We start from the raw sequence: 23,762 nt of genomic DNA on the forward strand, positions 1-23,762 counted from the left end.
CAGTGGGTTCCTGTGTCAGCAAACTGCCATTACTAAGACCAACTAACTGATTTTCCTCAGACCATCAGTTCAGACTTTTCACCCTCTGGGTGGAAACAGAGATGCAATTTTCCTCAGAAGGTGTGTAGGGTGTTGTAATTTTGGAGGAAGCAACAAATTTTTTATAATTATGTAATTTGTATATAATTCCTTGTAATAAAGTATGATGATTATGGTTCTGTTCACATAAAAGACTCCCTAATCCTCTAATTATGGTAGTACATGTTTTTAAAAGCTGTAGAATGGTCTATCTTTGAAAGTTTTCCCCATTTTAAAATTTCTGATGAAAGTTAGTGGACAGCTTGAACTCTGCTAGATAGACGCTTTTCAGTAATTCTAGATCTTTCCTGCAAAGAAAGACAATAGCTCCATCCAGGCCCTGTCCACCCAGGAGAGTGGGTGAGGAGTGGGAGAATCTTATTACCATGGAAGTCCTCCATGCCATGCCAGAATGTCATCTAACCATCCTGAGTCTGTGTTTACCCCACACTTAAGCAAGATGCATTTATTGAGCACCTATTAAATGCTGGGCCCTGGTCATAGATCTGCCATGCTGTGGAGCTCCCCGCATAAGATTTGAGACCTATGGACAGTAATCTCATTAACTAAGTAGCACATCATAGTATCTTTGATGTGGCCTGCACAGGTCAGTGAGTGTGGGTGGCAGTGGGGCTGATGGGAGGTCTCTGAGGAGCTGACATTTGAGTAGCCTCATCAAAGATGAGTAAAGCATCATCAAATAAAGGGTGTGGGATAGGCTAAGGGAGCAGCACGCTGAAGGAGGAGTCTGGCTTTCTCTCTGCATGCTGTCAGAAGACACAGTATTCTCCTGGCTCTCCTCCTAGGTGGAGCCATGAGCGTCTCATAGAACGTGTACTTTGCTGGGAGGTATGGCCAACCTGCCTCAGCCATAGCCCAGTCCCTTCCATCAACACTCTGCAACAGGGATTCTTAGGGTCTAGCTCTCTGCTTTGCAGTGTGGATCTGGGGACTGAGCCCAGGTCTTTTGACATGTGCCTGAATTCCCTCCTCCTTCACTGCATCCCACCTAAGCCAACAGCAGCCCCCAATCCTTCTTTACAGCCAGAGGGATCTTCATATTGGACAAATCTGAGTACCCTATAGACCCGTTCAAGCTCTCCAGTGTTTCCTACTGAAAGAGAATGGAGCCCCTGCTCAGGGTCTGCCAGTCTCAAAGTTGCCTGAGTGCCAGGGACTCATATTCTAGACACCTGACTTCATATAATGTTGTGGGTGCACCCCGTTTACATTCTCTGTAGAGCCCTCGCCCTTGGCATTCATTCTTTCCAGAACATTCTTCTTGCTCCAACAGGTTCCCGCTCTATCATCCATCTTCAAACATTTTCTCACCTTCCACTCTCGCCTCCCAGGGAGGCCTGCCCCAGCTCTGTGCATACCACATCCAAGAGTTGCTTGCTCTCCTCTGTGATGCTACCCTCACGCGTCTTTCTTATCTGTTTACCCCCGTCAATCTGCCATTTTCATGGGAACAAACACATACCTACTTTATTCATGGTGAAGCATGGCATTTGTATTTGTACACTGCCTGGTCCAGAGAACGTTTTCAACAAAAAGAGAGTGAAGGGGCTGGGTGTGTGTGGTGGGGTGGCTCAGTTGGTAAGGTGCTTGCCTTACGAGCATAAAGCCCTGAGTTCAGTTCCCAGCATCTACATGAACATGTTAGGTGTGGTGGCACATACTTGTAATCTCAGCACTAGGGAAGCAGAGACAAGAGGATCCTTGAGAGAGCCCATCTTAAAGGAGGCAGAAGTAGGAGCAGCTCACCCTGTCCCTTCTCATTGGGGTGCTGTCAAGCACTTTGGAATGATTTCTTCCAGGGATTGTCTCCACCCACCCTTAGCTGTGCACAGGCTGTGGCCTTCTGCTGGTGAGGATATTAATTACAGAGTGGCTCCTATACCACACACTTTCTCTGCTTGTCAGCCTGGGGGATAGACAGCCTTTCTTCCGTTGAGGGAGGCTGTGAGCAGGTGCCTGGTGGCACCGAAGAGGTGTTTGGCAGGGGCTCAGCCTCGATTCCTTCTTGGAACAATGCAGAATTAAGCAAGGAGATGCCCTTGGCTGATGCCCCAGGTTCTAAGTTCTGGGTAGCTGAGAACTACAGATGACTTAGCCACAGATGACATGCTGACAGGAAAGTCTCTCCAGAGTCTGACGGGGCCTTGCCAGTGGCACAGAGCTGTGGGAGAAGACATTAGAGCCATCTTGCTTCTGGAGGCTGCCGTAGACTCTGCAGTTGGCAGTTATGTACTTCGGATCCATTAAAGAATGCTTTGGCATAGGAAATACAGATTAGAAATGAAATTGCAATATAATCAAATTGCATTTTTATGGAAAGTACTACATTTTTTCTCTAAATAAAATTCAGTAACAAAATTTTATTTGCTTTCCCCCCCAAATGTCTTTCCAAATTGATTTTTCCCCCAGACAAATTGTGAAATCCAATGTGGTTAAGGGGAAGGCCCAATTCAATGGTCTTGGACACAAAGCACAGGGTAGGTGTGACTGGGCTTGGGAGTCACTCTGGTCCCCAGAATCTTCTCAGCTTTTCTCATTCTTTCTTTCTTTCCCCCTTCATGATGGATGTGTGTGTGTGTGTGTGTGTGTGTGTGTGTGTGTGTGTTCAGGTGTGCATGTGACATGGTGTACATGTGGGGGTCAGAGGGCAGCCTCAGGTATCAGTCCTCACCTTCCATCTCCTTTAAATCAGGTTCTTTTGTCCACTCCAGCTTAGGTTAGACTAGTTGGACAGGGAGCTCCTGGGGAGTCTTCCATCCCTATCTCCCATCTCTTTGCAAAAGTGCTGGGATTACAGATGCGTGCTACTGTCTTTATGTGAGTTCTGGAAATCCAGACTCAAGTCCTAGACTTTTGCAGTGTCTTAGTTTCCTTTCCAGATGTTGTGATAAACAGATGAGAGGAGCTGAAGGGACAAACAAAGACGTCACAGAGGCAGGAGCTTGGGACACCTGGTGACGTGGCATTGGTAGTCAAGAAGCAGGAGTGATGATGGGTACTGGCTGCCGCTCAGCTTGCTTGCTCAGTTTTATACAGAGCAGGAGCCCCTCAATGAACATAGTTAAGATGATCTGCACAGGCATGCCTAGAAGCCCATCTCCCAGGTGATTCTGCAGTCTGTCTAGTGGATGAAACTAACCATCATGGTTAGTAAGTGGGTTACCCAATGAACCCTCTCCTCAGCCCCAGCCCCTCTTTCACAGAACTTTCTGGAGATGTCACAAGTGCCAGAATGTGCCCGCTGAGGTGGAGGAAACAGGGCAGCAAAAGTGAGCTTGTTTTTCCCTACTCAGCCATGTCATCGGAGCAGCAGGCGGGGCACAGAGGAAAACTGTTAGAAGACAGAGAAAGTTTTGAATCTGGAAATCACTGGAGAAGAGGAGTGCCAATCACCATCTTTCTGGGCAAAGGGTTCCAGAAGAGATTTTAAGTGGTGCATACTTGGTGTTAAAATATTCATATGAAAAGTCAAGAATTCAGTTCACACCACTAGTGTTTGCCATGCGTCTTTATATTTGGAAACAGCTGGATTGCCATCAGAATTTATCAACTGCCCAGATGCTTGAGAGTCCCTCCATGGGGCCAGCTGTAATGCACAGACAGGAATTGAAACTGATTTATTCTTTCTCTGATCACTGCAATCAACTTGCAAGTTGTCAATAACTATAATCAACCACCAGGTATTTCTTGATGTCTTATGTGAGGCATATGCATGGTGCAGGTGACACAAGCCACAGGGCTCTGCATAAGGAGAGAGGCGTCTTGCTCCAGGAACAAACCCAGCAAATGCAGTCTGATTCAAATCTAGTTCTTTCCTTGTGCTAGTGGTGAGGTTCTTCTTGGGCTTATGACAAGATTCGGGAATGACTGGGAAGCCAGCAGGGCTTCTTGGAGAAGAATTAGATCTTTGTCCAATCAGAGTATGGGTCTAATCAGATCATATCCTGATTAGATCTTTATCTGATGTTAAGATGGAAGTGAAGATGGATGAGAGAAGGGGTCCTTTTGTGCAAGAAGATGGAGATGGATGTGTTCTTGGGAGGGAAGATGACTTGGAAGAGGAGACCATGGGGGAAGTTTTACTGGTGATAAGAATAATGAAACCATTGTCTGCCACAGTTGTGGGTTGAACTTGGGGAAGGAGGAGCAGTAAGCTAGCATATGTAAAATAGGGTATTGGGTCCTCAAGCAAAGTTTTCCCTTTATTGAGAGACCCGCAGAGTGGCTGAGTTAATGTAGAACATTTTCCCACCTGGATGCCCAGCAAAGCACATGCTCCTGGTAGATGGAATGAGTGATGGCATTCACACACGTACCCAAAGCTGTGCCTGGGTTCACTGAGACTGTCATCTGAAGATGCATGCTTACTGCAGAGATTGACAACAGGAACTGCTGCTCGCCTGACTTCTCTCAAGTATCACGTTATAAACAGAGTTAATGACTGTGGAGTTTAAGAGTTAGTTTGCTATGGCTGAGGACTTTCTGCCTTAGAGGAATGATGCTCCTGGGGTATCATAAGGGAGGAGGTGGCCCAGGATGGACTCTGAAGAAGTACTTTAGTAGAGGAGTCAAGGGCCAATTAGAGACATGGGATGGGGGAGTGGTTAGCTAACAGGGAGGGCCACCATGAGGAGAACAAGGCAATGGACTGGGAGGTTGGGTGGATAGCAGAGGGAAGTCCTAAGATACACCTGCAGAGCAGATGGTAAGCGGGTGGTCATGATGCTGAGCAAGGACATCAATACTCTCAATGATGCTACCTTTGGCCAGGGCTCTTGTGATGCCAACTTGACAGAATGTCGATTCCCTGGGCTTACCTGTGGGAGATGGTCTTGATGTTAACTGAAGCAGGAAAACCCACCTTACTCGTGGGTGGGACCATTCCCTAGGCTGGAGTCCTGTGCAAGGTGGAGCACGTGAGCTGAGCAAAAGCCTCCATTCATTGCTCGCTCTTCTCACTGTGGGCGTAATGCAAGCAGCTGCTTCAGGCTCCTGCTGCCTCGACTTCCCTACCACTAGCGGTGAGCAAGACAGACAGACACACAGATGAACAAAGCAAGCCAACAACAACCCCTTTCTTCCTTAAGCTGATTTTGATAGAGTGTTTTATCACAGTAACAGGAAAGTGAGTGGGCGCTACTCATCCCCACGAGCCCAAAAGATAAAGCCATGTGAGAGGCTATCCAATTCAGGACCTCTACCCCTCTAGCTTGGGGCTAAAATTGTGACGTCATAGGCCTTATCTGGGGACAAACAGAAAGTGAAGGGAAGCCAGCAACTCAGCTCAGAGTTAAGTCCTGGGCCCTGTACCAGTTCCCATCAGTCACGTGTTTACGCAGGAAGTCAGAGTAATTGTACTTAGAAAAAAGGAGTCCCATAAGAGACCTACTTATCCTCCTTGAAGGTTAATTCAGGCATCTGGCTTTTGTGGGAGTTCTGCCTCTCCTCTGTCTCCAGAAGCACTAGGAGGAAGAGAGGCAGAGAATGATGGCTGCTCCCAGCCAAGTCTTAAGGCATTTTAAGTCAATGACAAAGCACAAAACCCTTTGTCGTTAAAGAGAACTGATTGTCCCCAAGAGCCACTCTCTTCTTGAGAGCCATCAGTATTTATCAGGGCACACTGCTCCATTCTCTAACCTCCTTCATAGCCAGATCCGGCCATTTCTTGAGTTTCAGCCAACGGGAGCCAAGGACAGCAATGGGAGTTCTTCTAGGCTGTTCTCTGAGTAGCCATGCCTTCTCTTTCCCTCATTCCCTTCCATTTTCATCTGGAAGTGGTGGTGGAACATCTGAGGCCCTTGGGAGGGTGGGACATTCAAGAGTCTGGACCCTGACCCCATCCAGCTGCCATCCCAGCCTGGACAGATGATGCCCACGTTGCCATGCAAAGTGTTCATATTTCTCTTAACTGTGGCAACAATTATTTTGGATCTGTGTTCTCAGAAACTACATCTAGAACCTCACTTACTATTTTTAATTTTGAGAGGTGAATGTATACAGTTGGAGAACAGAAAAGGCATGTAAACAAGACACCTGAAGGTTTTGAACACCTGAACATATTTGAGTGTGTGGGACTGGGGAGATATTTCTGTGGATAAAGTGCTTGCACGCAATCGTGAGGACCCAAGCTTGATCCCCATGCAAAAACTCAGGCTTGGTGGTATGAACTTGGTATTCAAATGCTGGGAAGGCAAAGATTGGCGGGTCCTGAGGTCTCAGTGGACAGCAAGCCTAGCCTAATTGTTGAAGCCCAGGTCCCAGTGTGAGACCAAGGCTCAGAAAGAAAGATGGACAACTTCTGAAGAAAGACACCCAAGGTTGATCTTTGGCTTTCATATGCATGTGTATTTATATGTGTGCATGGATGCATGTGCACACACACAGACACACAGACACACACACACCTGCACAGTGTGTGCACATATACCCATGCACACAAAAGAAAGCATTTGAATGTGTTGTTTGGTATATTCCTCAGTGGGTGGAGGGCTGAAAGACTTTCTACACCTGCAAACCTCCCTTCTGGATACCCCTCATCCCTTGAGTATGTACCTGTTGTGTGCCCTCCTCTGTCTGGTGACCCCCAACCCTGCTAGAGGGGGTCATCACCTCTTGCTGATGAAGTGTAAACTCTAAGAGACAGAGGCTTAGCTCTGGTCATGACTTTGTCATGAGACTGCAAGGTGGACCCAGCAGAAATGATGTCGTCGTCAGTAAGTGCTTCTTGAACAACTATCTAGATGGCTGGCCCTCTGTCTGCAGGCTCAGACCTTGTGTCCCAGCCTCTGAGCTCTCCCTATGATGGCATCTTTGAGAGCATCTCTTGATAAGTTTGACTGATGAGGAAAGGGCCCACCCTGAGTGAGAAGACAGAAGCTGGTTGAATGTGAACATTCATCTCTCTGCTTCCCGATGGTGGCTGTAACCGGGTGCATCACCGTGATGGACCAAATCCCTTCAAAACATGAGCCCCAGTAAAACCTTCCTCCCTTAAACGGCTCCTCGTCAGGTGTTTGGTCACAGCAAGGGAAGCAGATGACCACGGCCCTTGCCCCGGTCTGGCCCTTCCCATTGCACACATTTTCCCACACAACCGGTGCCCCTCAATCCAGCATATAGCTCAGCCGACTGCAAGAGAGTGACACATGGCTGTAGCGGCTTCCTCAGTCCCAGTTCCCCTGCCGTGGCCCTGAGCACAGGCTCTGTCCCCTTGGAGCTCCCAGCCTGTGGTGCCATTGCTTATGTCAGCCTGCTGCATGTTCTGTGGGTACTTGAACAGCTAGCTGTCCCTGAGGCCTTCAGTGGCCATGGCCACCTTACTTTCTTGTTCTCTGAGGCTCATCTTCTCGCCCACCTTCCATGCAGGATGGCTTCTGTAGAAGACAGTCACCCCATAGAGGTCAGCCACCCCGCTGTTTCTATGGCTGCCTGAAGCCAGAGAGAAGACTGCCTACATCTGAAGTTCTGCTGTGTGGCTATGACCATAGACATCAATAGAGATAACAAATGGGACAAAAGACTCTGGTTTCATTCTATCCTTGGGTTTTTATTAATTTTCTGGTGCTATAATAGAACATGCTGACAAGAGCCACTTAGGGAGAAAGGGTTTATTCTGGCTCACAGTTCAGAGGGGACATAGTCTATCACGGTGGGGAAGATGTGATAATGTGGGGAAGGCATGATGGGCAAGAGGTAGGGAGCAAACAGGAAGTAGAGCCCAGTCATAGAGCTTCAAGCCTCCGCTCCCCCCAACTTCTGATGAGGCTCCACCTTGTAAAGGTTCCACCACCTTCCCAAACACCACCACCAGATGAGGACCAAGTGTTCAAATATATGAGCGTGGGAAGGGGGGGTCACTTGACATTTGGATCACTGGACCTTGTCATTTTCTTGTTTCTAGGCTTGTTTTACTTTAATGTCTGCTCCAAGGGAGGCCACAGCCAAGTCACCGTGTTCAGACATAAAGGAGGCTGTATTCCTTTTCTTTTCTTTTCTTTTCTTTTTTTTTTTGGTTTTTTTAGACAGGGTTTCTCTGTGTAGCTTTGTGCCTTTTCCTGGAACTCACTTGGTAGCCCAGGCCAGCCTTGAACTCACAGAGATCCGCCTGGCTCTGCCTCCCGAGTGCTGGGATTAAAGGCGTGCGCCACCACTGCCCGGCGGAGGCTATATTTCTTGATGTCTTCCTCCTTGGACAGAGTCTCTTGATGATCTCTTCCTCCTTGGCCTGGAGGCGCTCCTCCTGGTGCTTGTGAACTTCCTCAGTCTTAGACCTGTGAGCCTCAGCCTGATCAGCTAGGAGCTTCTTGTGGGTCTTGTCTGGTTTCAGCTTGTGGATGTGCTCTGTGAGAATCTGCTTGCTTTTAATACATTCCCTTTGACCTTCAGGTCCAGGCTAGGATACAGATGGTGGTCTGTCTTAGATTCATCTTCTGAGAAGCCAGCACAGGATTTGCATCCTTCTCATCCAGGTCACATGCTCAGGCATGCGAGCATTGGTGTTTTTCCAGCGTCAAGGTGTTTTTCCAGTGTCAAGGCCCAGAATGGACAGTCACAGGCTTCTGGATGATCAGCCCATCTTTGGTCATCTTCTGGATCTTCTGATGGAAGTTGGCATTGCAGATTTCATTGGTCTCATTGAGGTCCAACCAGACCTTCTTTTTACTGTGGTGGTGGACGCTAGAGGAAAGCTTCTTCTGAAGCCTGAGCATACTCATAGCTGTGGATGCAGCCACGAAAAGAAAGCAGCTTGTAATTTTGAAGTAGTCATTTCCTTCATCCCTCTGATCTTAGTCTTTCTGAGAGAAATGGAGACAACAATGCTTCTGTTGCCAGTCTCCTGTGGCCCTGTGGAGGGAGCGTGAGTGGGTGTCACCTTCTACATGCATGTGGCCATGCATATCAGACTCCTGTGTCATGTTATTGGGATCCAATATCCACAGTCAATTCTGATGCTGAAACAAATGAACCCCATTTGCTTGTGCCAGTGCTTAAAAGACCTTAGGGTGCACCAGACACCAGTTCGGTATTTTTATAATATTACCTCATTTAATCCTTTCACCTCCTCTCAATCAGGTAGGTTGTTCTCTTAGCCCTGCTTTAAAGATGAGGCACTGGAGAGAGGTAGAAAATACCTCTTTAAGAGGCAGAGCCTGGCTGTGAGTCTTCACTGTTGCTGTTGGCATATAAGGTGTCCCCAAGCTGGCCTGGGCAAGAGTACCGCTCAGTTTGCCACAGAAAACATATAGGAAACTCCCTAATGGTGGCTTTCTTTTGGCATCAGAAAATGGGGGTCTCCAGCCCAGTCCTGGGCACCGTTCGTCGGCTCCTTTGCAGCCGCAGTGCAGACGTTATTCCGCTGTAATGATTGCAGACCTCTTAATCAGGGGACTCTGACAACTGCACCATTTGCTAGGGAAATTATGCCCCTCTAGAAGTGATTGTGGGAGAACAGGAAAAACAAGTGAGTCAGGAGTATGTCAGAGCTGATAAGCCTCAGGGACGTTGCTGGATCACAACAAGGACGGGTGTTTGGAAGGCAATTGCTGGCAAGAATGATGTAGGCTGGGTACATAGGCATCTGTCCCCAGGGGACCTGGGTGCTCTGCATCTGGCTAAGACCTGTCTGCTCCTAGTGTTCTCAGACTTCATTATGATTGTGACCCATGTGACAAGCCCTGGAGAATTCCACCGAGTGGCCTGTGGGTGGCAGACAGGGGACAACCCCATCCTGGGCCGGGCCTGCATCAGCACCTAGTCCTCAAAGCTACATGGAACAGCCAGCTCTATGTACACAGGGTGTTTCACTGTTTCCAAGGACACGTGACTGCCCTTGGCTTCAAACTTGTGTTTATTTTTTCTCTCCATAGACACAGTGTGTGCCAGACCTTCAGCAGCGGCCATCGCTGTGTGGACAGATATATTCTCTTGGGACCATTTCTTTATTCCCTTCCCAATTCAGCCAACCCAGAGCTTTACTTCTGTGTTTATTGCCCTGTCCATCTGAGGTACTGTATGTAAAAACTGTGGACTTGGAATAAAGGGGAAAGTGGAAAGTGAAAGGGTTCTCTCTCTCTCTCTCTCTCTCTCTCTCTCTCTCTCTCACTCACACACACACACACACACACACACACACACACACACACACACCACAGCTATCAGACTAGGGATACAGCCCAGTCAGTAAAGAGTGTGGCAGACAACCAGAGCCCATGTAAAATGCAGTGTGTGGTGGTATGTGCAGGTAATTCCAAGTACTGGGGAGGCAGAGGCAGGAGGTTTGCTGGCCAGCCAGCCTAACTGGCAAGCTCCATAAAACACGATGGAGGCTAGAGTGGCGGCTCAGAAGCTCGTGTTTTCAAGTGTGAGGACCAGAATTCAAGTCCCTGGAACCCAGGTGGGTGTGTCAGTTGCTTGGAATTCCAGCCTCAGAATGTAGAAACAGAGGGACCCCCAAAGCAAGGTGGCTAGCGAAGCCAGCCACACTGGCCAACTCTGGGTTTGCTGGAGAGACTCTGCCTCAGTGAATAAAGTGAGCAAGCAATACTGAGGAATACTGGCTTCCAGCCTAGGCCTCTACATGTATGTGCACACATATGCAAAGCATACATACACAGAGACATATATGACAATAAAAAAGGGGAAAAAGCCAACATGACAGAGGACAGCTGAAGAATGATACCCAGGGTTGATTTCTGGTCTTCCCACATACGCCCACACCCACAGGTGTATATGTACCTGCCTCACCCAAACGCCACCTGTATATACCCCAACACCACCTGTATGCACCCAAATACCACCTGTATACACCCAAACACCATCTGCATATACCCAAACACCACCTGTATACACACAAACACTACCATCTGCATATATTCCAACACTACCTGTATATACCCCAACACCACCTGTATATACCCCAACACCACCTGTATATACCCCAACACCACCTGTATACACCCAAACACCACCTGTATATACCCAAACACCATCTGCATATACCCAAACACCACCTGTATACACACAAACACCACCATCTGCATATATTCCAACACTACCTGTATATATCCCAACACCACCTGTATATACCCCAACACCACCTGTATACACCCTAACAACACCTGTATACACCCCAACACCACCTGTATATACCCAAACACCACCTGTATACACCCAAACACCACCTGTATACTCCCAAACACCACCTGTATGTACCCAAACACCACCTGTATACACCCTACCACCACCTATATATACCCAAACACCACCTGCATATACTCCAACACCCACATACACACATACAAATACTCACATGCGTGCACGCGCGCATGCACACACACACATACACACACAGACACCTGCAGAGTCACTGATCTTGACAATCAGGACTGTGTATTTTTTTTTTCATTTTTTATTATTATATTTGTGTTTTAATTTTACACATCAGCCATGGTGTCCTCTGTCCTCCCCCCTCCTGCCCCCACCTCCCCCCATCCCATCCCCTCCCCTCCCCTCCATTCCCATCTCCTCCAGGGCCAAGACTCCCCTGGGGATTCATTTAAACCTGGTGGATTCAGTCCAGTGTATTTTTGATGCCACCAGGGTTTGGATGGGTCCTCTTCACATGGTCTGGAGTTGAATGCTCCCAACTATTTGTTAGGACACAATTTATAGGTTCTTTGGAGCAGGTCCCCTGACTGTAGACTCCAGCAACGTGGCTGCCATTTAAATCTTGTCACAGATATAGCTCAATCCTTGGAGCTTCTCTTTGGGAAGGAGCAGATTGACTGATAAGACAATGAATAATAATTTGGGGATTTTCGTTATTTACAGCTGCCCTGGGTCATCTGTAAATTATGCAGCCCTTACTTACGCCTGATTTCTTTTTTTCTTATGTAAAGCAGTCTCTCCAGACTGCCGACTCCTGTGTGATATCCATGCATCCGTTTCTCTACCACCAAGCTGATTTCCTGTTTCTTGAAACACTTCTAGTCCTGTTACCGAATGCCTACATTCCACAGACTCTGCCTCTGGGCCATGAGTCCCTAGACACCGGAAGCTGAGAGAAAGGGCGGGGCTTAGGTTTGCTAGAGAACCCGCAGGTACCTTTCTGCCAGACACAAAATGGGGACCTCTGTGGGTACTGGGAGGGGAGAATTTGTAAAATCTCTGTTGCATGAGTAGTCTGGCTAAGACAGAGTCAGGAGCAGTGGCTGCCTCTCTGGGATGCTCAGCTTGGCTGAGAAGCAACAGGTTGGGGAAGGGAGAGAGGCTGCATCCTTTGCCCAGGGGGTACAGCCAGCAGGGGAATTAAGGGCAAATGTCCCTCTTTGCCTACCCTGAATTGACCTGGCAGAGTGGGGGGAGGACAAGGTAATGGGGGCACGGGGCTGCAGCTGGCAAGGCAAGGTGAGTGCTCTCCTCCCCATTATCCTTTGCCTACGCATCACTTCAGGCCTGTGCTAGCCATGTAACTGAAAACAAGCCCTCTCCCCAACGCAACGCTTAATGATCCCTTTAATTCTCGAGCGCCAGCATCAACTCCTCTCTCTTGCCTGTTCCCTGTCAGCCATGGGGCATTAAACCGGTGATAAAAATGCCTTTTTGGTACGGTCCACAAACTCACCAAGAGGCTCTCGGTAGCAGTATAGCCATCTAGCATGAAATCAAGAGGCAATCACCACGGATGAGGCGAGATGAGCTCAGTGTAGGAGCAATTAGCAGATGTGCGGGTCCTGGGTCCTGTCCTTTACCACCTCTGGTGCCCGCACCACCTGGCCCACTTTTGCCTAGCGGGGCTCCGTACAAAACCCTGCAACCCATATCCATCCAGTCCTGAGACAGTAAACCTTAGGACAGTGGGAGACACTTCATTCAATCTGTGTGCGTGGGCGGGGGGTGGGGTGGTGGTGGTGGTGAGGGGGGATACACGCAACCTCACGTGTCCGTCATCACAGCCCACGTTGTTTGAGGCAGGGTCTCTGCTGTTTTTCCACTGTCTATACCAGGCTAGCTCTTTGGATTAAACGCGTTCCTACCCACATCCAGTTTTATGTGGTTTCTGGGGATTCTAACTCAGGTCCTCAGATTTGTGTGGCAAATGCATTTACTCCGGCAGCCCTCTCTTCAGACCCTGTCACCCAGCGTTCTTGGCCCGCATGGCCCTTGGGAACAGATGACCTCAGTAATTATTTTTTAACACAGAAAATATTAAACTCAAAAGAGAAAAAAATGGTAAAAGAAATGGCCGATTATGAATATGCATTAACACGACGCTGTGTATGGAACTGGGAACAGGAGCGATTTGTTTTGAACAAACCGGATCTTGACACATGGCCGTGAACGTGCCGACTTCTCTGTCACGCCAACATGCTGGACTAGTTTGATTTATATGGTGTGGCAGTGAGGGTTTTTTTCCCAATTAAAAACGAACGGAGAAAAATCATTAATTTAACTACTGTATATTAAATTTGCATTAAAACATCCGTTTGTCTATATTTATATGTGAGTTATTGAAAACGTGAGCCCATGAATTCTAATTTTTAGGATCACATGTCAAATATTGAAGATAAATTTTATTTATTTCTGCAATTAATTCTATGAGAACAAATAGCTCTAATTTAGGGGATGGCATGTGTAACTGTCCGCCAGTGCCCTCCCTGAATAACAAACATACCATTCATCTTTTCTCATTAGGGTTTTCCCGCGCCTGTAGCTGTTGTTGAGATATTCACACCTTGGCTGCTGTTTTGTGTGTTTCCAATCCTGCTCAGCTACCACGCTGAGAAATTGCATATGGACGGTGTAAAATCTCTTTCTGTTTCTTCATGATGTACAGAGACTTGTACACATGCCAGAGGCTGAACACATATTTCTTTTAAGCAACTTGACATCAGCCACTCGGGTTCCTCATCAAGATGGCTAGGGGGTTTCCAAAGAAAATCTTGGGGGTGATTCTACACAGACATTACTCTGTTATATGGAAGACCTGGTGGTTTTTTCCTTGGGCTTTTGTCCCCATGTGGGTCTCAGCACCAGTATAGGGGGATACCAGCAGAAGGGAAGCTATGGCTACAGTCTCCTGAGTGCCAAGGCTTCTGGTCATGCATTGGACTTCATACCCACTTTCTGTTTCTGCAGTAGGTCACCTGACTGCCCACTTTCCCTGGCTGGACCAAATGTGTTGAATAGGTATGTGGTGGTATTGTGTTCCCCACAATATTGTGCACCCTAATAAATTTATCTGGGGTCAGAGAACAGGCAGCCACTAGAACAGAGCCAAAAATGGTGGCTAGAAAATGGGTCAGAGCAAGCCATAGCAGAAGTTGGGCGGTGGTGGTGCACGCCTTTAATCCTAGCACTTGGGAGGCAGAGCTAGCCGGATCTCTGAGTTCAAGGCCATATTAGAAACAGCCAGGCATGGTGACACATGCCTTTAATCCCAGAAATCCAGCCTTTAATCCCAGAAAGAGAAAGATTATATAAGGCGTGAAGACCAGAAACTAGAAGCTTTTGGCTGGTTCAGCATTTGCCTGGTTAAGCTTTTAGGTTTTGGAGCAGCACAGTTCAGCTGAGACCCATTCTGGATGAGAACTCAGAGGCATCCAGTCTGAGGAAACAAGACCAGCTGAGGAACTGGCGAGGTGAGGTAGCTGTGGCTTGTTTTGCTTCTCTGATCTTCCAGCGTCCACCCCAGTACCTGGCCTCAGGTTTGATCTTATTAATAAGAATTTTTAAGATTCCTGCTACATAGGTAGGTACAGTGTAGGGACAAGTGGCACTCTGATTGGACTGTGCTCCATCACCACCCCCATGCCTGTCAGAATGCAGTGAGTGAGTGGCGGTCTATTCTCAGTCTTTGCTTCATACATACATGGATGTTCATGAGCCACCCTGGTGTTCAGCAAGTCAAGATGTCAGATGTCCTTAGAGGCCATGTGTCAAAGGCTTAGTTCCCATGTAACACTTAGGGGACATGTTGTGGACCTTCAGGAGGAGGGGCCTAATGGGGGCTACTTAAGTCATTGGAAGTGTGTCCTTGAAGGAGACTGTGGGACCTAACTCCCTTTCTCTTTTTCTTTTGTTTTCTGGCCACTAGGTAGCAGTTAGTTCTGCCCCACACCCCGGGCCATAGCCCACATACCCACAAGAGCCTTAAAGCAATGAATCTACCCAAACACTGACTGGATCTCCAAACTGTGAGCCAAAGAAAGTTTTCTTCTGTTAAGAAGCTAATTGACTCAGGCATTTCATTACAGTGACTAGTATATTCCTAATGAGTAATAACACATGGGTGGAGGCAGCATTTTTTTAGGTGTTAATTCAAGACAGTTCTTGCCCTCAGTGGCTCAAGTAGAAGGTAACCATGCAGTGTGGTGGGAGCTGAGGTGAAGACCAGATGAGGGGTTTGGGTGGGAGAATAGGAAATTCCTTTACTCTTCCTTGGGAGGTTGAACTCATATTACTGCCTGCCTGTAAAAGGTTTTTATGGCATCAAAGACCCCTTTTAGGGGCTAGAAAGATAACACAGCAGTTACAAGCAGTTGCTGCTCTTTCAGAGGACCTAGGTTGGGTTCCCAGCACCCACATTGAGCATCTCACAACCACCTTTATCTCCCACTCCAGAGGATCCAACTCCTTTTGCTTTCTTTGGGCATTTTCACTCACATGGACGGAATTTGTGCAGACACACATACAATAAAAATACAGTAACTCTGTAGTTCCATTCTGAGACTTGTCATTTCTGGATAGGGGCTAGCCCAACACCATTCCCTCTAGACACAATAAGTTATAAATGGGATGTTCCTGTACACAGGGTGATGTTGGGACTAAGAGGCTGTACCTGTGGGAAGACCTTCCAGTCTACACCGAAGTGCCAGGAGCTTCAGTTAGCCATTCTGCAAGCTGGACTGAGGCCTTTCTTCCTTGGTCCCACACCAAACAGCGAGGTGCTACTTTCTCCATACCAGAGCTCATTTCTTAGGTGTGGCTTGACTCAAATTCTGGGTCTGATTCAGGGAAGGCTGTCAAAGTAGAGGTGGCCTTGGTTTTGGTTAGGGCCATGGTGTAGTTTCTGGCTTTCTCTTCTAGAACAGGTTCCCTTCTACTCCAAAGGCTGGACCTGGGCCGCTGAGTCCTTAGAAACCAGGCCTACTATACTGTGGGTGAGAGCTCTCCTTGTTTTTCCATCATGCAACGTCTCCAGCAGCTGGAGTTCCCTCTAGTTTTGTTCTGCTCCTGGGGTGGCCCCCTATTCCCCCTGATTAGCAGCATTTCTGAAATCACAATTTGCAATAATCAGCCCCGGGAACATGGAAGTCAAGTACATCCTATTATCAAGAACAATTGTCAAGTTTCTTTTTTTTCTTCTTCTTTCCCCTCAGTAATAGGATGATCAGACACCCTCCCCTTTGATTTTCAATGAATAAATCACTTTTACATTTTGGCTTTAGAATATATTAACATATCCAGGGATGGACGGAACAGAGACCCACTAGGGGCGTGGCAAAGTCCATCTGTGGCTCCAGATGTTAGCATGTGACTTGGATCTGTTGGAGTGAGGAATGACTGTCCCCTTCATGTCTCTGTGCCTGGAGAACATATGCTCAAGGTAACAGGGATTGTCCTCTCTCCTCCTCACTCCTGACCATTTCGGGACAGGAAAGCTGTGGATAAGGCAATCATTTCCCAAGGTCTGCCTGAGGGTTTGCCTTCCCTGGACAGCAAGGCATTGGAAATAAAGCCAGAAGGAGGTTGAGGGGGGCTTTTGCCAGCACACCTTGCTGCCTGTTTGTCCCTGTCACATTTGCCTTCTCTATAAAACTGCTGTTGGGCTATTCATCAAATGTCACTAGAACCCAGGGTCCATTGAGGGGGACGTGGCTACCTGTTACACCCAGGCTTGACCAGGTCATGTTTATCTCTGCCTGATCTGGCTGCCCTACCTCTCTTGGCTGTCCTTCATGCAGACCACAGCACACTATAGAGAATCTTCTGGTCTCCAGATGTGGCTTCATTTCTGACTCTGCCCATGACCACCTGTACCACCCAGATCATTCATCTTTCTGAGTTTTGGGGTTTCCCACCTGCGCCAGGTGAGAGTGTCTAGAAAGACAGCAGGGTACCTGGAGTGCAGTGACTTCCTGGCAAATGCTGGCTGTCATAAATTCAGATTTTTTTCTGGGGGAGGGGACCAGGTAACTTCAGGTACTCAGTTTTCTGTTGCAGCAGGGCAGAGGACAGCGTACTTGTAAGGAGGAATCCTTCACCCATGGGGTTCAGGAAGGGTTTCCCCTGGGCAAGTATGTGCTGAGGACCTGGAGGGAGTCAAGTTGTCCTGTAATAGGAAAATCAGGGCTGTTTCTTGCCCTGTGGTTGAGAAGAGTCCAGAGGATAAGACGCAATAATCAGTCTGAAGGGGACCATGTGCTATTTGTCCAACATCTGCTTTCTTCCTGAGAGTCTGGACTTTTGGTTCATGCTAGGCAGAGGTTGCCCAGGTGACCAGCCCTCCAGTGAAAACCGTTGTCTCTGATGAATTTCCCTGAGTAGAAATAGAATTTACATGGTGTGTGGAGAGCAGTCCATGGATCCCCTCGTGGTAGGAGAGTGGGTGGACTCTTGCTCGTGAAGCTGAACCGTTCTCTTCATGGTCTAATGCTATGTACACCTGTCATGGCAGCAAATCTCAGCTGCTCTAGGTATAGCCTCCTGCTGAGTATCTTAGTGGATCTCATGCAGCCTTGGGAACAGCTAACTGACCTACCAACAGCAGCTCTCCACCTTCCTCCAGGTCGTGAGCGTCTTAGGAAAAGGAGCTTGCTCACTGTTGCCTCTTCACCCTATTGTTCCCTGCCATGAATGGGATGACTGACTGCTCATCATGGTGCCTGAAGGAGTCTGACTGCTGAAGGCTAGTCTAATGAGGTTAGGACGTGAGACCAGACAGTGTTGACTCACAGAAGAAAGTAATGACAAGAACAGAAGCATCTAAAACTGCAGTGCCTGCCAGTGGTTGAGAACTTGCTATGTGTGTGGAGAGCCTGTGCTCAGCCCTATGTCTCTACCATATATCAGCCACAGTGCCTTCTAAGCCCACCTCAATGCTTATTCTGAGGAGCCTTGGATGGTGTTGATGGGGGATGGGGAGATGGTATTGGTAAAGTGCTTGTCTTGCAAGTATGGGGGACCTGATTTCAATTCCAAGAACTCACATTAAAAAGAAAAAGAAAAAGAAAAAAAAAGCCAAATGTGGTGATGAATCTTGTACTCTCCATGTTAGGGAGACAGGTAGATGCTTGCTGGCTGGTTAAGGCTACTTGGGGAATTCTAGATCAAGAAGAGATCCTTTCTAAAATAAAAAGAAGAGGATAGTCCTTAAGGAACAACACCTGAGGTTGTCTTCTGGCCTCTATATGTATGCACAATCCCTTGCATGTGAACACACACACACACACACACACACACACACACACACACACACACACACACACACACAAATGACAATATTGAGCACTGTGCTTCTTGGGACTTTCTTCACATAGCAGCTGGGTCAGTACTGTCATAATTCAGCCAGTCAGGTTGGGAAAATGGAATCCATTAACAGAATGCTTTATTGTAACCAGAAGTCACTGTAGAAAGTGACCCTAGTCTGAGGCCTGAAGGAGAAGGAAGAGGGGCAGTTTACCAGGACCTAGGTTATCAGAAGTCTTAGGGATCAGGGACCCCCAATGTCTGAGGTGGGGTCTGCTCAATGGATTTCATTAAAGTAGAGATTGGACTCAGCTGCCAAGCCAAGGTGAGGGCCGCTCCTGGGGAGAGGCAGGCTGAGGGAAAGGGTCTCTGCAGCCAGCAGTAAAGAAGTTCACCTCCAACCCCAGAACCAAACCCCAAAGAACAATCCAGACCAGAGGGCTGGGGGCTGATTTACTTTGCCTGCCTCCTGGGTGACTCCACAGCTACATACATATTTAAACTTTTACAGTTGAACTTGTGTGGTCACCTCAGGAGATGAAATTATCCTTTGTACAAATGAATGCTTCCTCTCAAGTTGAAGGGAGGACACGCAGCTCCAGCAGTCACTGGATCCATCTCAGGTGAAACTAATTATTTTTAAAATTCAGTTACAGTTCCACATAAATACCTGGAAGAGACTGAATTGGAGGTTAATCACTAGTCAGCCCTCATATTAATTAATGTAGAGAGAGGGAAGGAAGAGGAGGAGAATTGGGCTGCAGAAGCAGGAGAGGAACCAGGTAGAGAAACCTGGCATTGTGTCTGGTCACAAGGCCACAACTGACATTTCTGCTGACCTATCCAAACTCCTCATCTGGTTGGGGTCTTTCCTAGTGGGATATGTCTGGTCTCCACTTCACAATGGCCAGGTAGCTGCATTTCAGGTCACAAGTTGGATATGCCTGAGTGTGCATGATAAATATATACTGGATTATTAGAGGAGAGGACCTTCCAGAGAGAGGCGGAGAGTCCTTTGGGTGAGACTTTTGTGAAAAGGGCTATTAGTGCTGTAGGCGGTGTAGCGGGGATCTGAAGAGCAGCTCAGAAAGCAGAGGACCAGCCTTCTAGGGTTTCTGAGCAAGCAGAGAGGTCCTACCCCACAAAGCACACACACAGGCGTGGTTAATATGTCATGTATGCTGTGTGCCACAATCAAGTTAATTCTGATGCTGGTGAGGGGAGTTGGGGGAGAGAGGTTAGACATTGTCCGTCAGTTCTTCATAGCAGTAGCTGGAGGGGAAAGAGACAGCAGAGGGAGTGGTCAGACCTGGAAGGCCCCTTATAGCAGCACCAACCTTTCCTTTCTGGGATCTAACAACTAGATTAAAACAAAGTGAAATAAAACACCAGGGCTGGAGAGATGGCTCAGTGGTTAAGACCTCTTGCTGCCCTTGTGGCAAGAGGACCTGGGTTCGGTTCCCAGCACCTGTGATGGCCGCTCATAATCACCACTATAACTTCAGCTCCAGGGGAAGTGCCGCCCTCCTCTGGCTTTCTCATTCCCACACTTACATATACCCGCATGAAGATACACACACACACACACACACACACACACACACACACACACACACGCTATCCATGTCATTAAAAATCAAACCAAAGCATTAAGCATATGAATTCTGTGAGTGTGGGGACTTTATTGATTTGTACACTCAGTATCTAGAATAGTCCCAGGTACATGGTCGGCTTTTGGTGTTATGTGTGAAATAGAATAAACACATCTTAACTGCTAATAAAAACTCAAAGATGCAAGCACTCACCCAGTATTGCTGCACTCCCCAGTGTCTGGCTGGCAGCTTCTGAATCTGCTGCAGAATCGGGGTGCTCTCTGCTACCCACCTGCCAGGCTGCTCAGAGCCTGGGAAGAACACTTTGTTAGGATTAGAAGTTTGGAGAGTTGATCTCTATCAACAAAATGCTGTCAGTTGTATGATATGTTTTTCAGCCGTTTGGTGGATGTCTGCAGTGGCTGGAGTCTCTCTGCTCCTTCACTTTATGGTTTTTCTGTACAAAGCATTTCTATGACAGGATTTGGGTGTGGCGATATATTGTGTCCCCCAATACGTTATAAAGCTTATCAGAGGAAAAAGCCAGCCACTATAGTAAACATAGAAGTCAGGCAATGGTAACATATGCCTTTAATCCTAGCATTCAAGAGGCAGAGATCCATCCAGATCTCCATGAGTTCAAGGCCACACTGGGGAACAGAGCCAGGCATGGTGACTCATGCCTTTAATCCCAGAACTAACCATGGAGGTCTGGAGGTCTATACAGACAGACAGGAAGTGATGTAGCTGGGCGGAGAAAGGAAGTTAGATGGCAGGACAGAAGGCATATAGGTGTGGGTATACAGGAAACTGAGGAGTTGGTGAGGTGAGATTGGCTGTGGGTTGTCCTATTCCTCTGATCCTCAGATAAGCTTCATTAGGGTGTACAATATATTGGGGGACATAATATATCACATTTGGGGTCATAGCCTGTGACCCTAACGAGCCATGTTCAGCTACCCATTCTCCATAACTCAATTGAAAAAGCCAAATTAATAGTGAAAAACTGAAAAGGGGGATTCATTCATTGGCCACATCGGGAACAGGGATAAAGAGACCACTGATACTCTAACCCATGTCATCTTCATCTGTCTACAGGGTCCTCAAGTGGAGTTAGTTCATGTTTAAATAGAGGTTCAGAGATAGGAGCACTTAAGCAGTCCTAGCCAGGTGTGGGTCTGCCCACCATGGACCCATCACCATCTCTTCTGTGAGTGATCTAGCAATTTCCTTTCTGGCTGACTAGGGGTTTAGGTTTTTTCCTCTCCCAGCATGAGGCCCCCGCCTCAGGGGGATGGGAGGGGAACTCCAGTTTCATGAAGTCCATTGCCTCAATAGTCTGATAGCCCAACTGTGGGACATAAGGTCTCTTTAGAATATCTTTATCCATGTCAGTATGTCCGTGCTGTCTTAATGGCCACATGAAGACCTCACACATCATGAACAGTGAGGTGAAAGGCACCCCAGTTCTATGTTCTGATCCATGTAGGTGACAAATGGTGGCTGAAAGCCCACTAGTCCCCAGCACCCAACCAGAGGACCTTCAGCACCACTTCAGGATGTGTCTGTGTAGATCGCTTGGCAGAAAGTACGAGGTGTTTCTCTTTCAGGAGAAAGTAAACGCCTTGTGGATTCAGACCGACACGTGTGAGCATGAGTCTCTATTTGAGGATCTCGGCTTTTAAACAGAGGCACAATTTGTCAATTTTGGGTTCGGTTTACAAGCGGTCTCTTTTCTGAAGTCTAAATTTGTGTGAGCGGGGATGTGCTAATGAAACAAGACATTTCTGTCTATTAAACCTACCTTCTCCAGGGAAGGGCGCTAAAGGAGTTCATAAAACTCTTCATGGAATCTGGGGAAGCGTGGCGTTATAGTCATAGGTATTTGAAAGAGGGAACTAAAATCATTGCTGCAGACAAAGGCTAGGAATAATTTAAACATTCATCAGCAAAAGCCTAACAGAATACTGAATTAGGTAAGAGGACTAGAGGGCTCCCCCTCTTCCAACCTCACACTTTCAAGTTTCTTGACCAGCTTATGAATGTAAGAAATTTTCATGATGACAATATTCACATTTTAATTTTCAGGCTAACCCCAACTTGATTCAGTTTTGTCCCAGGAAACCCAAAAGAAAGATCCTTTTTTTTTTTTTTTAAACATCTGAGCTTGTAGATTTAATTCAAATCAAATTTAATTGTGTCTTCATGGCATAGAAAAATTGGCAGAATTAGTACTAATGTTTTTTGCTGTTAAGCTCCAAATTGGTTGTTATTGAGCTCTTTTGAAGACCGGGAAGAAGGTTAGTCTATGGGAAACGACTAAGTCCGGAGAGCTGTATTTCAAAGCAAGCTTGAGAACAGGAATCCTGAAAGAGGAAACTAATTGAAATAAAGTCTCATTACAAGCAGGATTACTCTCAGAGAGCCAAGACTGCTTGGGATGTAAAGTGTTTCTGACAAAGGGAATTGTTACAGGCAGTCTCCTGTCTGGAAGGAGTTGAGAAAATACCCAAAGGATGTCAGAGGAGGTGGTGATCCCAAGCAAAGGAAGTCTCATTTTCCACACTAATTTCAGTACTGGATTTTTTTTTTTTCTATTAACAAACAAACACAATGAACAGAAGTTAATCTCTTTCAGACATATCTGTGTTTCTGCTGTGGCCCCCACAAAACCGGTTTTATTTATCCCCTCATTCCTGCAGAAAGGGAAGAATCCATTTAATCTTTTCATACCTATGTATTTCTCCCTGCAAAGGGAGTGAGGACAGGGGCATCACAGCTGGCTGCCAGGCCCCCATTGTGCTTCTCTGTATTCTTTCTAGGCTCTAACCCAGACCCCAGGGTTTCCCCTACCTAGGCTCTCAGGGAAAATGGCTCCCTCCTGCCTCTCTACAGACTCTTGAGATGACCATTGAGAGCCACTGGAGTGAGTTAAGGAGGCTTGCCTCACTGGTCCCCCTCTACACCCTGACTTTGTATTGTCTTCATTTTTGTCTAGTTCAAATCCCCTTCAACTGAGAGTAGTCCTGCTTCAACCCCATTTGGTAAGTTAGCCTTGAAGGGTATTTACCAGACTCGGTAAAGTGCTCATGGCCCATCCTAGAAGGCCACTATGCATGCTTGTTCACTGTGGTAAGTCAAGAGCCTAAAATGCTTCCTGATATACAATGTGGACACAACACAAGTGTGGAACAAATGACTTGGCTAAATTAATGAATAAAGAGGTCACAGTAAGAAATCTGCCAGCACAGTTTTCTACTCTAATGGACACAAGCGGGTTCCCTTCCCGGTAGCCACAGATCACATGCAGTGTCATGTACCCTTTTGCATTTATGGAACACCACTGTGTGTCAGCCATGATGCTCTGACAGACACTCCCTGTGATCTTCATGCAGCAGAACGTGTAAGATCTCTAATCTGCACAGTTTTATGAACTCACAACATGTGTCCATGTACGACAGGCCCCTAGGTCTGACTGGCTCCTTTCTCCATCCCTCCCCTCCCTCCCTCCCTCCCATCCCCCCTTTCTTTCTGTGATGGAACCCAGGGCCTTGCACCCATCTGGCTGGTACTCCAATACCAAGCTACATGTCGCTCTTGTCT

General features: G+C 47.3%; 1 pseudogene; it reads right to left on the reverse strand.

Annotated features, from left to right (window-relative positions):
* The window catches only part of LOC118588655, a 177,730-nt pseudogene extending 168,917 nt beyond the window's left edge, over positions 1-8,813 (reverse strand).
* Between the last annotated feature and the right edge of the window lie 14,949 nt (positions 8,814-23,762).

Source organism: Onychomys torridus, chromosome 8 (assembly GCF_903995425.1).
Source record: "Onychomys torridus chromosome 8, mOncTor1.1, whole genome shotgun sequence".
NCBI lineage: Eukaryota > Metazoa > Chordata > Mammalia > Rodentia > Cricetidae > Onychomys > Onychomys torridus.